At 40.8% G+C, this 23,124-nt stretch overlaps 1 protein-coding gene across 3 annotated transcripts in view; it reads left to right on the forward strand.

The window, feature by feature from the left end:
- Positions 1-23,124, forward strand: part of BMPR1B (bone morphogenetic protein receptor type 1B) — a 234,428-nt gene that overhangs the window by 139,751 nt on the left and 71,553 nt on the right. Inside the window, exon 1 of one of the 3 annotated variants that reach the window (XM_010411866.4) lies at positions 11,936-12,035. The exons of 1 other annotated variant lie outside the window; for it this stretch is intronic. The gene's annotated coding sequence lies outside the window, so the exon portion shown is untranslated. Of the gene's footprint in view, positions 1-11,935; positions 12,036-20,511; positions 20,560-23,124 lie in introns of those variants that run through there. One more of the 3 variants, XM_039551567.1, reaches the window with a different exon arrangement.

Genomic DNA, 23,124 nt, shown 5'->3' on the forward strand with positions numbered 1-23,124 from the left:
CCCAAGACATAAGCCATTTATTTTGAAATGTCCTTTTTTCTTTCCCTTTAAAACGAAGAACAAATCTGTAAAGAGATTTCAAAACTTCTTCCTACTTAAAGTGAAAAACAGCTCAGAAGGTGCATTGAGGATTAAAATAATTTTAGTTAAAACCAAAATATTTAACCATTGAAAGACATTACTGTAATGTTTTATCAATTCATTGCTCATTTATCTCCATGGCCCTGACAAAAATTTCAAGCAAGCAAACAAAATCCATTGCCAAAAGCATTGTTTATCTTAAGTCAGTTCAGGCAATATGAGCAAGGGTCAACTTTTTAACACTCACTGAGGACAGATTTCAGAATGAAGAGCTGAAAGTTTAAATTTCTTCTAAGACATAGCTTGAATGTGTGTTTTATTATGATTATTGGAAGCATTTCATGCCAACTGCAAACACAGAAGTGGATTGCAAGCCTTGTCCTTGAGGAGGCTGCATGGCTTTGAAGGTCCCCTCCTTCTCCAAGTGCCTCCCTGATGTTTTGTCTAGTTTCTCTTCACATTCCACAGCAGCAGACAGAAAGTCACAGGAGCCGAACAGAACATGGGATTTGTTTTACAAACACTTTTAAGGGATAAGAAGGTGAAGGATAGATGACGAAGGTTTCTTGTGCCATGGAGGACATTTCACATCATGTGCTCTTCTTGTCCAGTGGCCTGACAGCTCACTTCTGCTGGCTGCTGTTCAAGGGGAAAACTATATACATCCCCCCCTGCTTTTTTTTTTCTGTGCCTGGAGGCATGCTGGAGCCTAGCAGAAATAGGAATCCCAATTTTTGGCCAAAATTTAACAGCTAATAGGTTCCTGAAGGAGTCTGTCAAACTGTTGAAGTAATATGAATGTACACAATTCCCTAGAATCTAAAAGGAAAAAAAAAAAACTATGTTATGTAGTAGTTTAATTATATTATCTTCCCTTCTGTGTTCGAGATGAGGTCACTCAGGAACTGATGGCACTCATGGCTCCTTTATGTTTATTTGAAAAGGGTGGCACAAAAGATCACTTCTTCAGTGGCATCTGTCTCAGTATTTCCTCAGATCCCCAACACTCTCCTGTTGCAGATATTTTTTTCCCTGCTACTGTTGACATGTTTACTTGCATTGTCTGCTGAAACCACACATCCAGCTCATTTTCCTGTGGTGTGTTTACTAGTGGCATAGATAGGTGATAGTATCCCTGTTGTATATCCACAGAACTTGGAAACTGTGCAATGCCAGCAATGTAGGATGTGTTTCATCCTTTCCTACCCATTCCTTGTCTCCCTGAGGTCCTTCCTTTCCTCTTACTGAAAAAGCTGCTGATGGTTCAGTGTGAGTAATAAACATCATACAACTCTTGAGTCATTTGTCTGGGATTCTCACACCCAGGAAATCAGCTCACATGGAGGAGATGAGATGCTGAAATTATAGTGAAGAATGTTTTAGAAAGTTCCATGTGAAAGATTTTTTCTTTTTTTAATAGATGTCAGTGAATTAGCATTTTTAATAGGAGATTGAAGGATAAGCTGGCAAACTTGTCAGCATTCCCCTGCAGTGCTCTGAATGGATGCCCAGAGCTGCCAGCATTTGTAACCTCATCATTAGCCTCCCAGTAACTGCTCTTTGTCAGCTATCCCTAGTGTCCACACTCAAAGGGTCACGTGAAACTGTTTTAATGCACTAAAGCAAGATGAAGTTTCTAATTCTCATCAAATCAGGGAGAAGTTTGAAAAATCAAAGACTGGCAGGGGGAAAAAAAAGAAATCGAGAAATTCTTCTGTTCAAATCATCAGAGTTTTTATGAGATTATCTAAATCTATGGATCCTATTAAAACAGAATGAAAACATGAAAACAGTCATAAACTGTCTTGCTGCTGTTTGCCCCTTTGCCATATGGGTGCTCTGCAATGCCTATGTGGTAAGGGAGAGGAAATTTCACTTGTGTTTCCTGGCATTTGATGAGCATCACACTAGATAGAACTTCTGCAACACAGCAAAAAGCAATCCCCAAACTTTTCAGGAACTGGAAATGCATCCAAAGATTTGCCTACATCACAGACATTCTTTGAATTTTCTGTTATAAAATTGTATCTTTAAGGTACAAGACTGTGCAGATGTTTAAAGCAGGAAAATATCTCAATGTAAGTAGCAGGGAAAAAAAAAAAAAGCTGAAATCCTGGAAAGCTCAAGAGGTCCAAAGGAATCTTTCCTCTAACTTGTCATTGAGCACAACAGCTAGGGATCAGCTCAGCAGCACCTAGCCCTTACAGATGGTGTCTACTTCAAGTATGACTCCAGTGCATTTCCTTTTCCTGGTAATTAAGATGCTGTTGTGTAAAGGTGAGACTTCAAAGTTGTATCTGGGCCCACTCTTCTGTCTTACTAGCACTTTTCCTGGAATAGTGATAGCTTCAACATTTTGCTGAGCTCTGTTTGTTTGTGAGTCCAAATGAAAACAATGGGGGAGTTGAAACAACTTCTGAGACATGTGAAGAGCTTTCTTACTTGGGGGGTTATTTGGATTTCTGTCTGCCTGGCTTTAGGTGACAGATTCCCAGGCAATTCCATGGTTTTTGTACAAATGTCTCCTGATTGTGACTATTAGGGATATGTGGTATTAATTAATAGACTCACAATTCAAATTATGTGGTGGAGTTTTAGAGAGAAGTATATAATATACACAAAATATAATAACTGATATGGCTCTGGAGGTACCTCTATTCCTCTGTTTTTGAGAGTCTCAGGTTTCAGGGTTTAGTTCAGGTCCTTTTGGTTCCAGACCTAGTTACTTCTAGATTGCCATAGGAAAGTATGAACACATCTGCTCCATATTGCTCTGTAGTCTAGAGGTAGAAACTCTTAAAATGCAGCATTTAATCTGTGGAAATCCAGCTCTGGATGTGAATCATCTCATATAGGAATTTCTGTCCAAGTTTTAGTATGGCAAGACCAGAGTATCTCCCAAAGTGATCCTTCTCCTCTGCTGAGCATCAGCAATAGCAGAATAGCAATTCAACTGCAGAGATTGTTTTGCAGTCTTCAAAAGGATTGCGTGCTTGCTAGAAACTGAATAAAACTTACTCATGCCCCAGAGGATTAAATGCCTTCTGAGAACGTGGAATTCCAGATCTGAAACGTGATTCTGTTCTTGCTCAGATGCCTTGAAATGTTAAGTCCATTTCTTTGGTTTATAGGTACTTGCTGCAGAGAGTCCAGCTTTGCTGATGTGACAGCAAGGAGCTAATGCTGTCAAATAGTCCCATTTAATTGCACTACTTATGTCTCCTACGTAGATTTTGAATAATTATTTTTAAATTGAGGCTCCTAACGTACAAAGGGATGCTGTGAATCATCCAAAACTTTTTTAGGAAGCAATTTTTCCTCTTGCAGTCTAGAATGTGGGTATTAAGGAAATTCTGTTTTCTCCTACCTCATAAATTCAACAGTTCAGAGGAAAAAATGTATCAGCTAGATATTATATAGGAGTTTGGTAGTTGAACAAGTAAGTGGTAGGGTAAAAAAGACTGAGCAGGAAAGAGTCATACAGTTGTATAGGGAATGAAGAAGCTGCACGAAAAATTCTACAAATCACTTTAGTACAATAAAAACTCATAACTTCTCCATTTACTGACAGAGTAATTTGTCACAGATGCTGGCCCCAAGTGATGGACATTAAGGAGCCAGTAAATGTGACAAGTCACATTGTACATTATTAATTTAGATTATTTCTTTTCCACTTCTCAGTCAAAAGCTGGTTATTTGGAGCTGGCAAATACAGTGGCATTGTAGGTACTGTACTGTTGACAAGAAACAATCTTCTTAAGTGGTACTGTGATGAATCCATTTGGGTAACTGTTTACAGAGACTTCTACTGTAGAAACTCCACTCTTTCTTGCAAGATTATCTCTGACCATTTGAATGTTAACATTCCCTTATTCATGGTGTCCAGTGCCAATTTCTGAGTTATATTTTCAGGCAAGGCCAATATTGCATGTTGATTTTTGCTTGGAGTTGATTCTTGATAGGTCTTAGATGTGAAAGCCCATGCCTTTTTGATTATCTGTGAAGATATTGAGTTGAATCTCTAACACTGCTAGCTATTGACTTTCATTTATTTGTTGCCTTTTTTCAGGTTTGAAGACCTTTTTTAAGGTCTCAGTGTCCTAAAGTCTTTCTGGACATTTAAACTATTTAAGGTATTATTAGGTGGTTTCCTTAAATTTAATATTACCTGCTTCAGTAGTACTTTTGGATAAAAAGTATATTAAAAAATCAGAGTCATGAAGGCCTTTTTCAGTCCATTTATCAAGAATTAAGATCACGACTAATAGATTAATGAATTAATCAAGATGCTCAATTATACAACATAGGAGCTTTTGAACAAGAGCTGCACATTTTGCATTTTGGAGTTGTTTGGCTCATGGAGGAACAAGTATCCTAAACTGCCAAGGTTTTGAATCCAAATTCTCAGTGTACTTGTCCTACAACAATTTTATTTTATTTTGTATACTTTTTTTTTTTCCTGCTATAGGCAGGTTGTCACCAGGATGTAACCTGAAAATTAAATATCCTTGTTTGCAGTAAAATTTTTAAACATTATGGTGACTATACTTTAATACTTTGACTCCTGTTTTGAAGTGCTTCTTTTTAAAAGGTAAACAATTGCCTCTAAGGAAACATGGAAATAACATCTTGATTTGGTAGCAGTTCTGAGAAACAGCACTTCTTCAGTGTGCCTGGATTTAACAAGTTGAATATTTATTTATTTATTCATTCATTTAGTTAGTTATTTGAAAGCAAGATTAGTTACTTCTGGGAGCTTATTGTGTATATTAGTGTTTTTGTAGGATTATCCTCTGCAATATTTGGCCGGGATTTGAGGTCACGGGCACTCTGGCCACTGAGAGTGACTACATTTGGCCAATGAATGGCTCATCTTTTGCACTGGGACACCACTGCAGGGCCTCTTATGTCGCTCTCTCCTAGCCAGCTCCTTCTGTTCCTTTGAGATAGCTCTCTGTTTGCCCCTAGCTTTGAGACAATATTTGCATCCTGTGCACATGCATAAAGCACCATCTCAGTCTATTATTTTAATAAGTGTCACATATCAGCCCTAATGCATAATACTGTCACTGGTTTCATGGCCTCCTGGAGAAGGACTTGGGATATTCAAATAGCTGCATCTCATTATTTCAGTTCTCAGCCTTATGTTCTAAACTTGTCCAAACGCAGAGCTGGGAAGGAAGCAGGTAGCACCACTTCCTCTGCAATAGCCTATGTCCTAGCAGGGTTAGAGGGCTTTTCAACCCAACACGAATGATAAACACCACATTCAGATCCTCCTTTACAAAGGTATTTTTGAGCATGGCTGAATAGCTCTGGAGAACAAGAAAGAAAGGATGGGACTAACCTGTTCATGTCATGTTACTTCAGCCACTGCAGTGGCTTGTGGTTACTGCCCCATCTATCTGGGGAAAACCCCTTGGAGAGGTTTTAAAGAGACCACGATCAGCTGTAAGGTGATATGTTAAAAGGACTACCAAAACTACCCATAGAAACTTGAAGCACTAAAGAGGCAATAACTGGAGACAGAAAATGCAGACGGCACGGCCGCTGTATTGATTTGTTTTTCCTGGAATTACAAACTCATTCTTCAGTTAAAATTAGTGATCATCAGGGGCTGAGTCACTCCGTTCATTATCTAGACCCTACTTTTCCCTCTCCTAAAAGAATGTGTGCTCATGGGTAGGCCAGATGTGCTGGTGGACTGTGGTCCCTTCCCTGCCACATTCTCTTCCGGCAGGCTCTCAGGGAGGTGTGCATCCATCCTCTTGCTAAAGACAGAATTTTTCCCCATCATGGCAGAGAGGAATCGAGTTGCAAGAATAACATGCCTTTTGGGTGTTTCTGCATGAAGGTGAGGCCTGTTGTGGCCAAAAAAAGTATTAGCATCTCTGGTTCAAGTTGGTCAGTGGCTGAAGCAGCTTTCTGGATCTGCACAGAAGCACCTCCTAACTGATCAGCAGAGAAAAAAAAAGCGCTGACATTGAAAAAAGCTGTCTTTCAGGATGATCAATCTGGCCAACACTTCCCCAAGCCAGGATTACACAGGAAATAAAGTTTTTATTACATGCCGTGGTATTTATGTGTGAGCCCCTGGAGTATAGGTCAGACTACAGCAAATGTTTGTGGAGATTTGGTGATCATCCCCAATGAATATGTAAACTGAGCTCAAGATCAGAAGGGTCTGCTAACTTTAGTAGGCTGCTCACCTGATGTTAAGTATCAGAAAGCAAATTAGTAATAAAATTGTTTCTGTTGGCATCCTAGGTTATATTTGCGCCGTGCAGCACTGAAAATTATTGCCTGATAGACATCATAGATAATAACACTGAGCTCCCCTACAGTGATGAAGTGCAGGCCATGGATTGATGAAGTACAATACAGACAGAAGCTTGCTGCTGGAACAGATGTGCTGGTCTTAATACATTACTGCTTATCTGCTGGTGATTACTGCCTTTCTCCTGAAGAGAGGGGGCAAGAGCACTGAGTACTCCTCATCTGCTTTGGTGTAAGCTCAGATGTCTTGCCTTAAGCTGCTGTTGAAGGCTGTTTAAACTAAGCCCAGCTGACTTGTCTGTGAAATAGATGGGGGTCTCAGGCAGTTCACTCTAGTTTTATAAGGAGTTTTGTAAGGAGTGATAACATTTCAGAAGAGAGAAATGGATGTTACAGCTTTCTGTGTGTCTTTAAAAGTAGTGAAATGCACCTTGAAGAAGTTTTCCACCAGATAAGATCAAGAAGATGGGAAGGGACATAGCTGTTACATTGTTTGTACATGGAAAACGACCATTGACTTAAACCCCATGTATCTTCCTAGCTTATAACTCTTTAAAGTAATTTCAATCAACCCCTTAGAGTTTCTAAAGCTTGGAGTTGCTTGAAAATATACTGTATTTTCAATATGCTTGCTTTTGCTAGTTGCATTTACCAAGTACACAGATCTGTATAGCATCTTCCTTTATTTGTGCCGCAGCTCCACACAGAAGTAGAAAAGCAGCATCTTGACAACTAAGAAAATAGTGGAGCTAAATAAAACCAATGATTTAAATGTATTCCCTAGATTTCAAACAGAGAGTGTTTTTTTAACACAGATCTGATTTTTGAGCTGGTAGCAGGGCATGTATTTCAAGAGATGCCAGAAATATCTGCTTATAGGAGGCTGTGTGGTACTGTGGGCAGTGTTTGTGAGAAGAAAATGTAAGCACTTTAAAGATAAAATATTATGTGATGCCTTAAAAAGCCCAGGGTGTTTAACTTGTAATGGTGTATGCTTAAGTTAATGGTGGTAAGAATACACTGCTAATTGGAGTGACAGTTCAGTGGAACTGACCATCTTTACATAAAGTTCATGTTTCCTTCAGTTCTACTGTTTGATTGCACCCAGTGATATAAAAAACAATAAACACATGACCATTTTACAAACAAGGCTGGACTATTTCTAAGTAGCTCTTGAACACACTGTTTCAGCTGTAAAAGTAGCTCAGAATTGCTTCTGCAGGTTTCTTGCTTGAAGGTTAGGGGCATTATGTTCTTGTATTGTGTAGACTGCGTGCATGAGTTGCTGCAAAGTTCATTATACTGCTAAGGCTGTCAGGGGTATTTATGGATATTCATGTGCAGTGAACCCTTGAACCTGAGCTAGTCATCTGAGCGTTGCTTGTCGTTAGAGTTGTGTTTATGCTTAACATTGGTAGCAGTATTTAATTGCTCCCTAGAAAAAATAATTGCTATTTGAACTCAGTTGTATAGTAGACAAGGGATTGCAAAAATGCCAGGCCCACAGGAAGGACTGTCCTTCTTACACAAGTATTAATTATTAGACTTCTGTTCTCAACTCCCGTTTCCAGAGTTTGGGAATGAACGTGGAACAAGTATATTATTCAAACTGTGCCATGTTCCACTCCCATTAAAATTAGTAATGGCAAAAATTGCGTGATGGAATTAATCATATTTCAAAAATATTTTCCAGGCATTTTTCATGTCAGCTGCAAATGGGAGAAAGGGTGATGATGCCATTTTGCAATGGAGAAGAGCGGAGCTCTCGCCTTATACTCATCTGAAGAGTTTCTAATTCAAAGTATTGCCATGTTATCCGTGCTAAAGTTTCAGTTCTCATAACCCAATATCAGATGGGAAAATCCTGCGTAACGCCTGGAATGCCAGCAGGGCTGTTATGGTCCTGAGGCGGGTGGTGCTCTACACGTCCTCAGAGCTGCGTTTTAGTGCTCTCCTCCCAGTGTGAAGGGAGTTTATATTTCTGTAACTCTAGTGGGGATTCCTTTGGCTTGACACAATCCTGGGAATGTCTTTCAAACCATGTACATACATAGAACAGATGGCTTTCATGGGAAGCAGGAACTACTGTTCAACATGTAAGGAATTTTTTTTTTTTCCATTTCTTGGTAGCTTTCTGACTTGAAAAAATCCTTCCACAGATACTGTGTAATGGGAACAGTATCTTGATTCTCTCCTCCATTCCTGCCTTATTTTCATTTTCCTGTCAAGCTCAAAAAAACCATTTTTCACATATTCTAAGGGTAGAGGTGGTTTTTTGAGCCTTAAATTCAATTGCTACTGAACTTTAGCATTTGCAATGAAAGCTGAATTACTGAAGCTTAGCCTTAGTGGAGAATTTAACAATACAGTTACTGTATTGTTCCTGTTCCTGTCCTCTCAGGCATCAGTGCCATCTGACCAAAACTCAGGAATGTAATAATTGACAGATATGTAGCTCCATATGGAAAATAATCTTTAGAATTTCATGCATTTTGCTTGCAATTTAATTAAATATGAACATTTTGTAGTAGCAGATAGCAGCATCAGTGAGTGATATGTTGTGACAGAATATAATATGAAGTGACCACATAAGATAATTAAAGATCATGCTGAATTTAATATTCATGCTCTTGCACTTAGAAGCTTGTCGCCATAAATGGAGAGTTAATAAATGTTCTGCCCCCTGCAAACATTGCCTCACTAAATGGCTCTCCTTTCTTATAACCATGAGTTTGCTTTTCACATCGTGTGGCCTTATAGAACATGAACCTTTTTTGGGTACAGAGTAGCAATAAATAGACCCACTTTTGCTTTTGAGTGGGTACACTCCTCTGCACTCATCAGTCTGGCAGAGTTTCTCATAGATTTTGTTATTATTTCTCTAACTTGATAAAAAAAGTAAGAACGAGCAACCATCTAATAGAAAAGAAGAAAGCTTCAAAAATTTGGTGCGTGGGTATCTTTTTTAGTAAAAGTATTTGACCTTGAAAACATTTCCCAGTTACTACCACGACAAAGAACAGAAGCTGTAGGTTAATACTCAGCTGCCTGTACAACAATGAATTACAACCTACCATTAGAGAGGAAAAATAAGTGTAGTCTATTGTAATTCTTTAATTGAAAATGTATCATCATGGAATTGTTACTTGGATACCACTCAAATTCTTATGGAAATGTGTTTCCTTTCATTAGCAGGTCGATTTATTTGATGATATTACGGAATTGCAGGTTAATTTTCATCTACTATCCTTGTGTCATATTGATACTGTCCAGCTACATGTTTTAAATAAGCATGTGACTTCTAATGTCTAGTTTTTATTTTCCGTCTGAATATTTGCCAGTGCTGGGATTAACATATTATCTACAGCCAGGGAACTAAATTAGCACGTTTTAAGGAGGTGCATCCAGAGAATATATAAAAAATAGATCAGCCAAAATGAATGAAAAACATGGTAAAACTGAATCTAGATATGAGAAACTTACTATGTCAGACCTGAGTGAATATAACAGGAATTGAGAGCATAAAACTGTAACATTTGTCTGAATCACTTCTCTTAAAGATAGCGGGGAATTGTTGAAGAAAAGCAGCTGCTGTTGTGTAAGATTTGGGAATCTCCCATCAATTTCTAGCTTTCATCAGAGTATGAGAATTACCACAGCTTGGTGATGGTTTAAGGTCATTGAGAGAGTGATGATACCAGAGTTGCCTCAGCACATGAGCTGACCCTGTAGATGTTGCTGGATCATCCCAGCCAAACAAAAATTACCGGCATTACACTTCAGCCTCTGTCTTGGCTGGATGCTTTGGCGGAGGTGGATGGAGTTGCACCGGAGGCAGGAAAAAAGTCTGCAGTGTGTTAGCAGGTTTGTTCTATGGATGGAGCTGGAACCTGCAGGCCAAGGCAGTGCCCAGATGGTGCCCTGCAGCAGAGAAGGCGGTGGCGAGACTTGCACACTTTCAGTGCATGGGGATTTGCAACCAATTCTATTGTAAATAAGGTGTTGCAATTATGTAAAAAGTCTTAAACAGTGAATTCTCAGACACCAGAGGTTTCCTCAAGGGTCAGTACACAGGTTGCACTGTTAATATTTGCTCTCTTCCACACTGAGATGTAGGGAGAATTTTCAGCTAAAAAACTGTGAACTGCAGTAGCAACTCAGACTGCACACAGCCTATGCTGTGTGCTCTTAAGGGAGTAGGTTTATGCAAGAAAAAGTCTGTATAACCCTTAAAAACTGTATTTAATGCTTATTCAGAGTACTAGCAGGGCAATCATAAAAAGTGACACATTTATGGCTTAAATAAGATGAACTGTGCTTTGATCCTGCAAAGTTCTAGCATAATTCTCTGATGCTCAGCTTCATTCTTCCTGACAGCATGAGATATCCAGCATTCCCCCCTCAGTCCTTGCTCTTTCTGATGACCCTCAGCAAGGGAGCACTGGTGGCTGCTGCTTTGGGTGTGGAACGTGCCCACTAGGAGCCTGGTTTGTGATTACCAGCTAATTTTACATAGGCCACCCTAGAAGCTGTTGGAGAAATAAATCACTGCAGAGCTGTCCTGGATTTAAGCCACTGAAAGGCCTATAAAAATATTTGTTACCCAGATACCTGAGCTGGCCAGCCTTTTCTACAGACCTTAAACTGTCTTACACGTTTCGTGTTGCTCATTTTGGGTGGTTTTAGTTAGGCAGGTTGAAAAAGTATTTTTTGGCAGCTGGAGCAGGAAATGTATATTTGCCATTTAAGTGCCTGTAAATAGGGAAAAATCCTATTAAACTGCTATTGATGAGATGGCATGCAGTAAAATGAAAACTGACCATTTTGATACAAGTAGTTGACGCTACAGAGGTTTCTCTAATGCGGCCTAAAAATTGTTCCCATCTCAATCTCTTAGAGCAGTTTAGGACATCCCGGATTTTCTTTCTCTCAGTGTCTCATTTACATCTGCTTAGCACCCAAGGCTTCTCTGGGGAGGTCCCTTTCCTTGGAAATGCCTTCAGAACACCCACAGCACAGCTTGTAAGATCTGATAGAAGGCATATCTATAAAATAGTCAGGCCTCTTTTTGTCTCGCTTTTGTTTCACACTGTCCATTCTCCCTTGGGAGGTTTGTCTCCTCTCCTTAGGAGTGGCAATGATGTCTGAGCAGCCAACCTGGTTGTAGAGCCTCTCCCTGAGAACACAACTCCTTTGCAACGAGTACTTCCTAGGCTAGCAGAGAGAGGAACGTTCTACATTGAAACAGAATAGTTTACAGGTAGAGGAGCTTGCTTGGCACATGCTAAAGATATTGGGGATTGCACTTCTAATGTGGTTTCTCAGCTGTAGAGAGAAACAGCAAAGAGCTGCTGCATCTCTGGATTTGTTCCAGACCCTTGGTTGGGGCTGAGCTTTGGTTCCCTTGCACCCTCCTCTGTGAGGAGGGGTTTGGGTGACTTTTTTTTTTTTTTTTTTTTGCACAGAGATTGCTTAAGCAGCCAATCCTTGTTCCACTTGCCCCAGTGAAGGAAATCCTGTATGAACTGGAAAGTGTTAGAAAGGATTTAATGAGATTATCATGAACTGTTACTTAAAATCTTAAACCCGCAAGAAGCTGTGCTCTGTAACTGGGGAGAGGTGAAGGAATGGGAAGGACTAAAGAAGCTGTCTACTTATTTAAAGAGGCAGAGCCAGAGGTGGGTTTTTTAATGTCTTAATATGCATTTTAGCTAAAAAAAAAAGACACAAACAAGGAAACAATATGCTCCTCCAAAAAGGAGGGATATTGTGGAAGTCTAGTGTCTTTGTGTCTTCAAATTTAGATTTATTTTTGATAATATTGTAGAAGTAAGTGATACTGAAATTACTATTTGAAAATTCATTTGCCCAGTGGACTATGCAAGCTCCTACTTGCCTTCAAGCTCATCATACCAGTCAGAAGTGCCTCAGAGAGATCATGTTGTATCCACATCACATTAGGGACTGCTTTGAGGTTTGACATGTCTTGCGTTGTAATACATAGAATTTAGTAGCAATGGAGTGAAATTGGTTGGTCTTGTGTATTTTTTCTTTGTTTTGTTTTTGTTTTGGGGGAGTTTTTTCCTATCATGTGCTTGCAATGAATCTGTAAATACAGCTAAGACTTATTTTTGCTGCCAAGTCCTGCTTGCTGGGCTCTTGATGACATTGAAGTCACAAAATGCATTTACTTTCCATGTGTTTGGTTGGCTTCTGTGGTCTTTGTGTACCTGTAATGATAGGAAAGTTATGAATAGTGGCTGTATATTATGGAGTTAACCTCCCTGGAGACCTGGGTACCTAAAACCGGTGTGCCACTGTGGTTCCTCAGGGGGATCTGCTTGCAGTTAAATCTACAGAGCAATGTGATTGTAAACACAGGAACAAGTTTTGCTCAGAAAAAAAAGTTATTTCAACTGGAAATTGGTAATGAGTAAAGAGGTATGGGGTGAAAAATACCTTCAACAAGCATTAGAGTAGGATTTATTTTGGCAGATGCCTATCTTGAATGTGTAGGATACTTTCCAAATCCATCAGACATGCTTTTGGGGTGGGAGTGGGATAAATAAATCTATGTCTTTGTCCATTTATTCCTTGGGAGAATAGCTTGGAGGCTGAAATCCAAACTGTGCTGAAAGAAACTTCTGAAATATGAAATTATGTAGTGATAAGATACTGTATCAAGAGACTCTAGCATAACTTAATTGCTGAGAACACTTTATGGCATAGAAGTGTTGTTTATTGTTTTTATATACTCATTACTATAGTTTTTCTCAGTTATAAAAGCCCTGAAAAAATAGTGTGAAATGATTAAAATAATTTTTTGAGGGTAGTCTTCATGCACCCTTCCCCTCTGTACCAAAATATCCCACCAAGCCATCCCATCTCTGTTAGGCTTCCTCTTCTGTCCTCTTTCAGCCTCATTCTTTGGCATATTGAGAGGGAAAGGAGAAATGGAGATTTGGGAGGCACGGTGCTCCTGCCACCAGGAAGGCAGCAATAAGATACCTCTAAAAGTGGTTTTGGGTACAGTAGGCTTTGGAGGAAAGAGTGGCTTCAGGGAAAGTAAAAATAATTATCTAAATTAGCTTAAATTAGAAAGAATTGAGCAAAACTCTTAGAGATTTGCTAAATATGATACAAGTGTGGAGGTTAAAATATTTTTGGCAAGTGCACATTGTCAAATACAAAATCCTGGTATATTTCCAGAATGTTAAAATAAATCTGAGTGCAATAAGTATCCTTCTTTCCCTCTTGAATGAGTCAAAGAAATCTTCTTTCCGCAGTGAGAAAAGTGAGTAAAACATTTGACTCCAAACAACAGAGAGAGCTGATTTCTGAAAGTGACTGTCAGTGAGTGTCACATCCCTCCAAGAACACTCCATTTGCATCAGGACACCTCAGCTGATAAAAAGGTGCAGCAGGAATAGGTGGGTGATAAAATATGAGATGAACCATCCCTGAAAGGAACAAGAAACTTAAAATTTGGGGGATGGTTAGAGAGGACTTCAATAAGAGGAGACAGAAAAAGGAAAATAAAATAATACATATAAAAAGAAGAAGCAAATTGAATTCTTCCATTTAACCTTTTACATAATAAAAGACAGGAGACATCCCAATGAAATTAAAAAGCAATGCCTTTAAAAATTAATAAAAAGCAAATACCTTTTACTGGATACAGAAATATGGACAAACTGAGCTATTGCTCTGATCTGATGTGTCAGTGCAGAGATTGCTAAGTTATGTGGCCTTTTGAGGAAGTCTTTAGCTTCTGTAGCTGGGTACAGTTCTATTTTGCCACAGTCCGGGACATCTGGACAGAAGCCAGCCCTGGCTCAGCAGTGGGGTGGGTGCAGATGCTGTGGTCATGGTAGCTGTGGTAGATACATTGCTGTGAGGTGGCTCTGTGGCTCCCACTTTGTGGGGACAACTTCCAGTTGGAGAACCATGTGCAGGTTCTCATTGCAAGATCAAGCAGAATATGACAAAACACTATAAATATTGGTTTCTGGTTTATTGGATCAAACACGTGTCCAAGGTTCTTTAATTTTATGATCTTGGTTCTTTACCCAAATACAGTCAGCCTAGCAAGGAGCTTTGGTAAAGCTAATGGTACAAAATTTCTTCCCACATTTAGATATTGATGCAGCTTGTCAGAGAAATGGATTTTTATTCATATCATTGAATAACCCATACTATAGGTAATGACATTTGAAACCAACAAATGAACATCTATGTGTGTATGTTTGTGTGTATAATTATACTGGTAAAAGAAAAATAATTTCTTTTGATCAAAATATTTCAAGTTTTAAAGGCTACTTTCTATCCAAGGGGGAAAAAAACCCCATGGACTCAATCATATTAGGCTGAGTAGGCCCTCTTAGGAGGATGATTATTTTTTTGGAACTTGTGATCCAAATGCTGTGTAGCCAAAAACTGCCTAATGAACACGTCAGTTAAAACTGAACACAGCCTTCTAGACTGGACACTAAACCTCAGCCCTTCCTTAGCATACCATATCCTGATCCCCACATGCGATGAGATGGATGGTTTGCTGTTTGTATTTGAAAGAGAATATGGTGCAACACATGATGCACAGCCACAGAAGGTCCTCACTAAGCAATGTACTCCAGAAGACAGTGTCTATGTTACTGCTGTGAATGGCTTCAATTAAAACCCAGTAAAACTGGTAGTGGATTTCTTCATGCTATCATCTTGGATATCATGCCTGAAAACCACATCCTTCTCAATATAGTTTTCCTGTGGTTTAGTCCAAAGGTCTTTTCACCTCTCTTGGCAGTGTGCTGCTCCTTTTTCTCAAGGATCAGTCACTTCTGATATATAACTAAGAAATAAATGCCCCTAAATTGGAAGAAAAAAACCTCAACCAACCAGCTCTGGAAAAGCAGCAGAACTTCCCCATGATAAGATGCATCATACTGTGAACTGATTTCCTAAACTGCAGCAACAAATCCTCCATCATCTAAAACTGAAAAGAGAAAACACACTGAACTCTCCATGGCATCCTGTCCAAGGGTTTTTTGATGAGTATTTGCATTTTTTACTTACTTACTTCCAGCCATATGAAAAAAATGCTTACTGTTAGCTTACTGTTTCTGCTGGAGTTGCCAGCTGTGGAAGAAAGTAAGTTTACATAGCCTAAATAAGTTTTGGAGTTAAAAAGCATGATCTAGCAAAGCAAATCATACTTTGTTTTGAGACTAGTTTCATATATGGGGAATACTTTTGAGAGTAGTCCACATACATGGGGAATAAAAGGTGTTTGGGAGCTAGGTATGATGGCTTATTTGGGCAGTTTGTCTGTTTCCATGAAAGTCTGCAGTCTGTAGAGTCAGTTTCATCTGTAAGGATGATACTGGATGAGAATTTAGACTTTACAAATTAAGAAAAGCCCCACTGGTAAATACATTTCGGAGAAGCACCTGCATCACCTGCTCTGTGCTCTTATTTTCTCCCAACTCTCACAATTTCAAATGAACATGCAGACAAAAGCAGAAGGTTTATAAAACCAGTTGTAGTTCTTGTGAAACTGGGAAAGGTGCAACAGAGGTGTCAGTCATTACAACAGATGAAATGTTTTAGTCATCAGTGATGGTTATAGTATATTATTTATAAAAGCATGTGTTAATTTGTGGTAACGAGTAAAATTATTTGCATGTTGTAAACAAGAGATTCATGAGTTCTTAAGGAAGTGATTTGATTTAAGGTGTGTTTTGGAAAGACTCTGTTTTTAGGAATGATTTTGAGAACCCACTTTGTTTTTGTAAATATGGGGCAACTAAGAGCCAGAAGAGTTTTGGTTGTTTGGCTTTTATTTAATGGGCCTGGCAAGCCTTTTGTTCACTTCCCCTCCTCCCGACAGACTGCACACAGTCCACCCCAATTTGTTAAAGACGAATTGTTGCCCGTGGTAACTGCAGAGAATTTGTTGAAAAGAACACTTTTAGAAGACAATGGGCCCCAAATATACTGTGGCACAGCTTTAAACTTTATTAAGTCTGTCTTGGACTACCCTCTCCTCTCCTGAGTTAAGGGAAGAAAAGTTTGGCAGCCTCCATGCTGTGAGCGTGATTGATGCCTAGAACATCTGAGGGACTTTTGTGTCCACATGCTCTCCATGAGTGCATAATGTGTGAATACTCAAATAAGGTCAGCCCTTATCAGATGTAATCTAGGCCTGAAAGCAGATCAACAGTGACAGTCATACCCCATAAGTGAGAACACAAATCATCCTTGCGTGCTTTGGACAAGTTATGGGATTTTCTCCCTTGCTCCCATTTTACCCTTTCCAAATGGGGTGTGTGTATGTCAGAGGGGAGGGGAAACTTTGGCAGATCTCTGGAAAAGAAAAAAAAGACAAAACCCAGAGGAATACGTGCCTGGAATACTAGATAGTCCCTTCAGCTGGGCCACAGGGGCAAGGGGGCTGTGCAAGGCAGGGGCTGGCCCTGCACAGGTCTGGGGGATGCAGCTGCTCTCAGGCTGCTGGGGGAGCATCCCCACTGGTAGAGCAGGGCAAGAGAGAAGAAATTTGGGCAAAAGAGGTTCAATTCACATCTCCAGTGCCTTTTAAGAGTCTTTTCAGGGATTTCTAAGCATGTCACAGCTTTTGTTGTCTGCCTGTCCCTGGGTTTGAATGCCTCAATTTTTCAAAGTGGAGCGAAAGCATCTTTTTATTCTTTTTGAGTTTGTGCTCCATGGAGGGGAATGCTGTATTTCACCACAAAGTGAAAGAAAATATTAGAGAATAATGCCTTAAAGAATTCATTTCTGCCAGCTTTCCTGGAGAAAGCAGATGAAAGCAGGTTTTATCTGAAGGAAGAGCCTTCCATTTGTGACTATTACTTACTGTAGTTTAAGTACTGGATTGTTTTTTATCTAGGAAAACAAAGACAGCAGCAGTGAAATGTTGCTAATTTAGACTTTCTTGATTTGTGCTTCTGCTTAGAAAAGGATTTTAATGGGCAAAGAGCTTTTACAGAGCACAAAATATATAGGGAAATAGCATAATTAGCAGGAAGAAAGAAAAGATACTGTTACATCATTGACAACATTAACAACTATGGAAACGATGTCATCCTCTAAGATGTGAAATATTTTTTCCCCACACTTATGATAACTTGAAAATTTTCTTTTTGTTTTAGGAAATATAATGTCCCTATCAGGACAATAATTCACAATACTTTTGCTTGCTTCTGCACTCTTTATATGGAAGTGTATAACACTGGTGTATTCCCAAGGACTGACTGGAAGATCCATGAAGACTGAGAGCCTGCCTACAACCCTTGTAATTACAACGTATTTTTGCTTGCTTCACTTATTTGTTTTGCTTTGTGCTTTAGTAACAACAGGAGTGTCCAGCTGCTCCTTGAAAAGGCACAATAAAAAAGATTCCTTGGTTGCAGCTCACACCTTGAACTCTGAACAGAAACATGAGCAGGACAACCTCTCTCTTCCCTTTGCTGTGCTGTCACCTCTTTGCTCTGCTGAATGGGACAGTGTTTCTTGCGGTAAGGTGTGAAACTCTGGAATACAAGACAGGAGATGAAACCTCTTCTGTAATCAAATTCATGACAATGTGTCCTGAGCTACCATACTACATGTTTCCCCACCACCTCGTTTTTCTTCAAAAAGTGATCAAGGTGTGTGTTAAAGTAATTCATGCTTTCTTTCTGGCCACTGTCCCGAAGAAGAATATCCCCTGATGCCCATATACCCTGTATGGATGTGCAAAGAACCACCTAATTTACACAGAGTCTGAGTCTAAAAGTGTCCTCCTGCCACCCCCACCCTAACAAACACCTGTTGGGCACTGATTTTAAACACTTGCTTGCTTCAGTCTGCACAAGAAGCTCCTTTCCTTGATGTATTGATTCTGCTGACATCCTAAAAGCATCTCAGATGGATTCCCCATATTTTCAAAGGCAATCTTTCAGACTCAGACATTTGCTGCTCTGAATTCGTCTAGTCCTTTAAGGTCACACAGCTGAGGCTTGTGGTGTCCATCCCAAGTGTCCAAAACAGTGATAATCTTCTGTCTTGCATTCAAAAAGGTCATAGGAATGCCATCCTGTGTTTGACATAGGAAGAATGGTCTGCTCTGTAGTATACAATGTGTGATATGTGGCAATTTGGGATTTTTAATTTTACTAACAAATATTTTAAATGGTGTCAGCAGATGACAAAGCATTACTTTAAGAGGGTTTTTTAATAAGAATTTGGGAAGGAAATGTCTATCATGCTTTTAGAAGACCACATGCAGGTTAAATAGGAGTTTTAAAACAAAGGTAATTTTTCCCATGAAAACTGATCTGCGTGGAGCAAATCTGCAATTAGAAGTCATATTAGAAAATAAATAGTTTAGATGCTACTGTGTTACTTTCTTGCTATATATTGCAATGAAAACATGTGAGAAAGACTGAAAAATTATATTGACATAATGATTATATTCACATAAATTATGCATTCCATTAATGTGCATGAAAATGGATGTCTGTGTTGCAGTTGCACTGAAAGTTGGTGTAGTAATCAAACAGGTAATAAGAGTTTTAAACAAAACGATGAGGAAAAAATTAATTCCATTCATCACTAGAAAGACAAGAGTAATGCTCATCACATTTATGATACCTGGTCAAGGTCTGGTTTATGAATGCTGTGGCCAAATTGCTCTCAGTGACATAAATATGAATTCTATTCTGTTACTACTAATTGTTGTTTGGCAGCTGCTAGGCAGCCACTTCAAAGATTTCCATTCTGCTAGGCATCATCAGAGATGTGGATCTTCCCCAGAAAGTTTCAGGAGGATAACATGTTTGAAGCCAAATACCATTTGAAGCGTAGTAGTGGAATTTACCCACTGAGATACCAGGCTTCTGTAAGCTACAGCAGTCCAGTATCAGTGCCAAACTGAGCAAACATTGTCACAAGTGACCTGATGAATCACAAACCCTACTTTTCCCATTCTTATAGACAAAAATAATAGTGGTCATTAATTAATACTATATACTGATTAGGAGTTTAATTGAAAATACCTAGCTTACCCCTGCTCATTTTTTTTGGGGGGAGGGGGGGGGTTGCTTAGTGGTAGTCGGGAGCCTCTTTTTATTATGGTACATCAGTTTGAAAATTTTCCCATTATATTGCTGCATTTTGAAGTGTTTTAAGGATCTCACCTGTGTTTTGCTCAAGAACATGGACCACATACTTCTGCTGCTTGATGGCGTAAGACTCGCTTAAAACGTGTTCCTGTTATAAGGGGCGGATGTGTAGATTGTTCAAAAGCTGTGTGGATGTGGCGCTAGGGGATGTGGTTTAGTGGTGAACATGATGGTGCTAGGTTAACTGTTGGACTTGCTGATCTTAGAGGTCTCTTCAGAATTTATCTGATTCAATGATTCTGTGGGTTTGCATCCATTGATGACCTGCTGACGTAGAGGTCTATAAAACCTAGCCATAGATGAGGTGGCTTTGCTTTAGTGCGCGCAGCGGAGGAGTGACACAACTGCTGTGCATGTGTGCCCGTGAGGGGCGAGGTTAAATCCGTATGTGTGGCTGATTCACTAACAGGCTTATAGGAAAATCCTGCACTTCGCAAATATTCGAGCAGCTCATTTAGTCCTTGAATAATGACACCAGCTCAGAAGGTGTTCGTAGCAGTTGTGCGGTGACAAGCTGCAGGGAGGGTGCCCGTTCTGAAACCGCGCCGGGCAGGAGCGGCGGTGTCGGTTCCTCCTCGTTCCCGGCTGCCATCGGCTGCTGGCGAGGGCTTTCTGCGCGGGGCAGGGTCGCGGTCCGGAGCGCGTCTTCCCGGGCCGAGGAGGCGTTTGATGTGCGAAAGCCCGAAGGCGTTTGGCGGGATGGCTCCGGCTTCCTTGCGGGGCTGTGCCTGTGCCGGGGCAGGGCGAGCCCGGGCTACCTCTCCCGGCCGCGCCTCCCCCGCGCCGCCTCCGGCCCGGCTGCCCCGTGGTGTCCGGCGGCGGGGGCGCAGCCCGGCGGGAGGGCGCTGCCCCGCTGCCTCCCGCGGGCCCGCCGCCAGCGCTGCCCTGCCTGGCGGAGCCGGCCGGGGGCAGGAGCCGCCGGGGGCGGGGGCGCGGCGAGGAGGCGGCCGGGGCCGGCGGGCGGAGCGGGGCCGGAGCCGCGGCTCTCGCTGGGAGCCGGCGCGGCGCTGGCAGCACGCCCGAGGTGAGCGGGGAGGGACGCGCGGACCGAGGGGGGAGCGGGCGGCGGGAAGGTGCCCGCGGACGGGGCGAGGGGGGAAGGATTTTAGCTCCGGGCTGCCGCTCTGGTGCTGCTGCGTGCGGCGGTGCGGGTGATGCTCCGGAGGCGCACGGCGTGCGGGGACGGCCGGCGCGATGGGGCGGCGGGAGCTGCTGCTCTCGCTGCTGCTCTCGCTGCTGTTCCCTTTTTGGTAGTGCCACTTGGGGCAACTTGCACCGCTCAAAAGAAGTTTTAAAGAAGCTGAGTTATATTAGATCTTCCTTTAGAAATCTTGAGCGTTTCAGGCTTATGCTTTTTGTAACTTTTGTCTGGTTACCCCTTTTAAAAGCGAGGGGTTTTTTTTATTAGTAGCTATGGACGTAGGAAACATTGTGCTGGTTTCATAGGAAGACCGAATTTGTTCATGTTTCAGTCTTAGAAGGAAAGCATCATGCTAATTGTAAGTGAAAATGCCGTATTTACCCATCAAGAAGCAAAAATTTGACATAGCTAATAAGAAAAGGAGACACTAATTAGCAGTAAACAGAGATTGCAGTAAGGGAGAATTGTGATTGACAGCAGAATCATAGTAGTTTTATTCATTATAGAGATGAAAATAAGGAATGTGTATTAGAGGATTTGAAACATACAAAAATTGCATTTGAAAACAAGTTCTGGGCACAGTAAATGAGCTGACGTGTTTTCAGGAGGTTTTTTTGGGAATTTATAAATGTGCTTACAGTAGCACTTCATTCATGTATTGATCTTCTTTGGAAGAACTATGAAATTACTGTCATTGAAGACTTGTTTCTGTGTTAAGCTTGGTGTTTCTAGGAAACTGGTAAATAGTTTAATGAAGCACTCCTGGATGTTTTGGCTTGGATGTTTTCATTACCAAGCATTTAGCTAGCAAGCTGATAATCACATCTGAAAAGAGAAAAAAATATGCATAGCAAGGAAGTTTTTTTCTTTTTCCCCATAAATTAGTCAGTTGTGTTACCCAAACAGGTGAACTTTCTGTGACTTCACCTACAGCGCTTGAGCACCAACCATGAGTTTCCCTGATGCTTGAGATGGTTTTACTCTGGCTTCCTTAGTAAGATATGCTAAAGCTAAGGAGCAGAAGAAGCAGCAGTGCAACTCATGCAGTCCGTTTGTCCTGAAAGCTTTCATGTGGTGGGAAGTGAATGCAGTGTCCATGGGAGCAGCTGGGCTTGGGGAGAGCGTGGTAGATGGCAGAGTAGCAGCTGGTCTGCAGGAGTCCTAACCAAGTGTAACAGTGTGTGCAGTTCAGATTCAAGCTTGCAGTCCTTGGTCAGCATTTTCTCCTTGAATCACAAAACTGCGGTAGTGATGGTTTTTACCTAATGTTTGACTTCATTTTCAGGCATCACTGCAGAAGCTGTGTATGAGGCGTAGGAGTGAGAATGCCATACAGTTTGGCATGGGATTGACAAATTTTATGGATTTTGGATGATACTGAAAAACGAGTTTGAAACCATTAGCTGGTGCTGTTCTTCCTAAGTGATACTTGTGTGACATGGAGACTCTGGACAAACTGCAGTCACACCTGACTGACCAGTCCTGAATATCTTTGCAGGGGCCCTCAGTATTCTGGCAGCACCCTCTGCTGCCGAAGTGGAGAGTGCAGCTGGGGCTGCATCAATTTCCCTGAAACCAGGAGTCAGGAATGTACCTGAGTTTTATTAGGTTCTCTGATCCCTTTTAAAATTTTGATGAGTAAATGCTTTGACACTTTGTGCATGATCCCTGGAAATCAAGGGGGTCCTAGATTATCCTCAGAGTTATCCATACCAAAATAATGTGCTCCTAAAGATCCTGACAATCTTGGTGCAATGACCTCCAAGGAAATCATATGTGTTCTGACTTAGGAACATCTGCAAGGGGGATTAGCAGATCTGTGGAAGAAATGCAGTAGGCTGCTGAGTGATGTGCACAGAAAACCTGGGTTGTCCAGAAGAGACCAGGATTTTTCCCTCTCTGCAGAATTCCAGGCACAAATACGAGCATGCAAAAACTGTCAGAAGAAAAGATCCTCAGATACAGTGTCTTATCAACAGTGTAATTACTAGTGTCAGTAGGAGATTCCCAGTAATTTGAAACCTAGCTGCTTTTGAGTTCACTGTTTGCATTTGAAGTACATTCCCAACTTCCCTGCCAGTTGGGAGTCAAATCTTTTCTCGGTTTTTGAGCACTTGTCCAAGCTTTTTTATGAAATGCAACTAGTGTCTTGTGCAGCACAGGGTTTTTTCCCTCGCAAGGACTGTGTATTTCTTGTTTGCCAGCACCGCTCAGAGGGTGAGAGGCTTGTGCTGGGGAATCTTTGCCAGGGAGTGCCCAGTGGTTTCCCACAGGTACTTTCAGCAGCTGCAGCCCAAAATCTTTCAGCAAATAAAGAAAGACAAAGTGATTGCAATTGAAGCTGAGTGCTTGAGGATAATTTTAGGAGCTAAATCTGTGGGGAAAAAAACCTTGGTAAGCTATGCATTATATAATTGTATTCTTTATGTATTTCTTTCTTTTTAATTA

Source organism: Corvus cornix, chromosome 4, assembly GCF_000738735.6.
Source record: "Corvus cornix cornix isolate S_Up_H32 chromosome 4, ASM73873v5, whole genome shotgun sequence".
Lineage (NCBI taxonomy): Eukaryota > Metazoa > Chordata > Aves > Passeriformes > Corvidae > Corvus > Corvus cornix.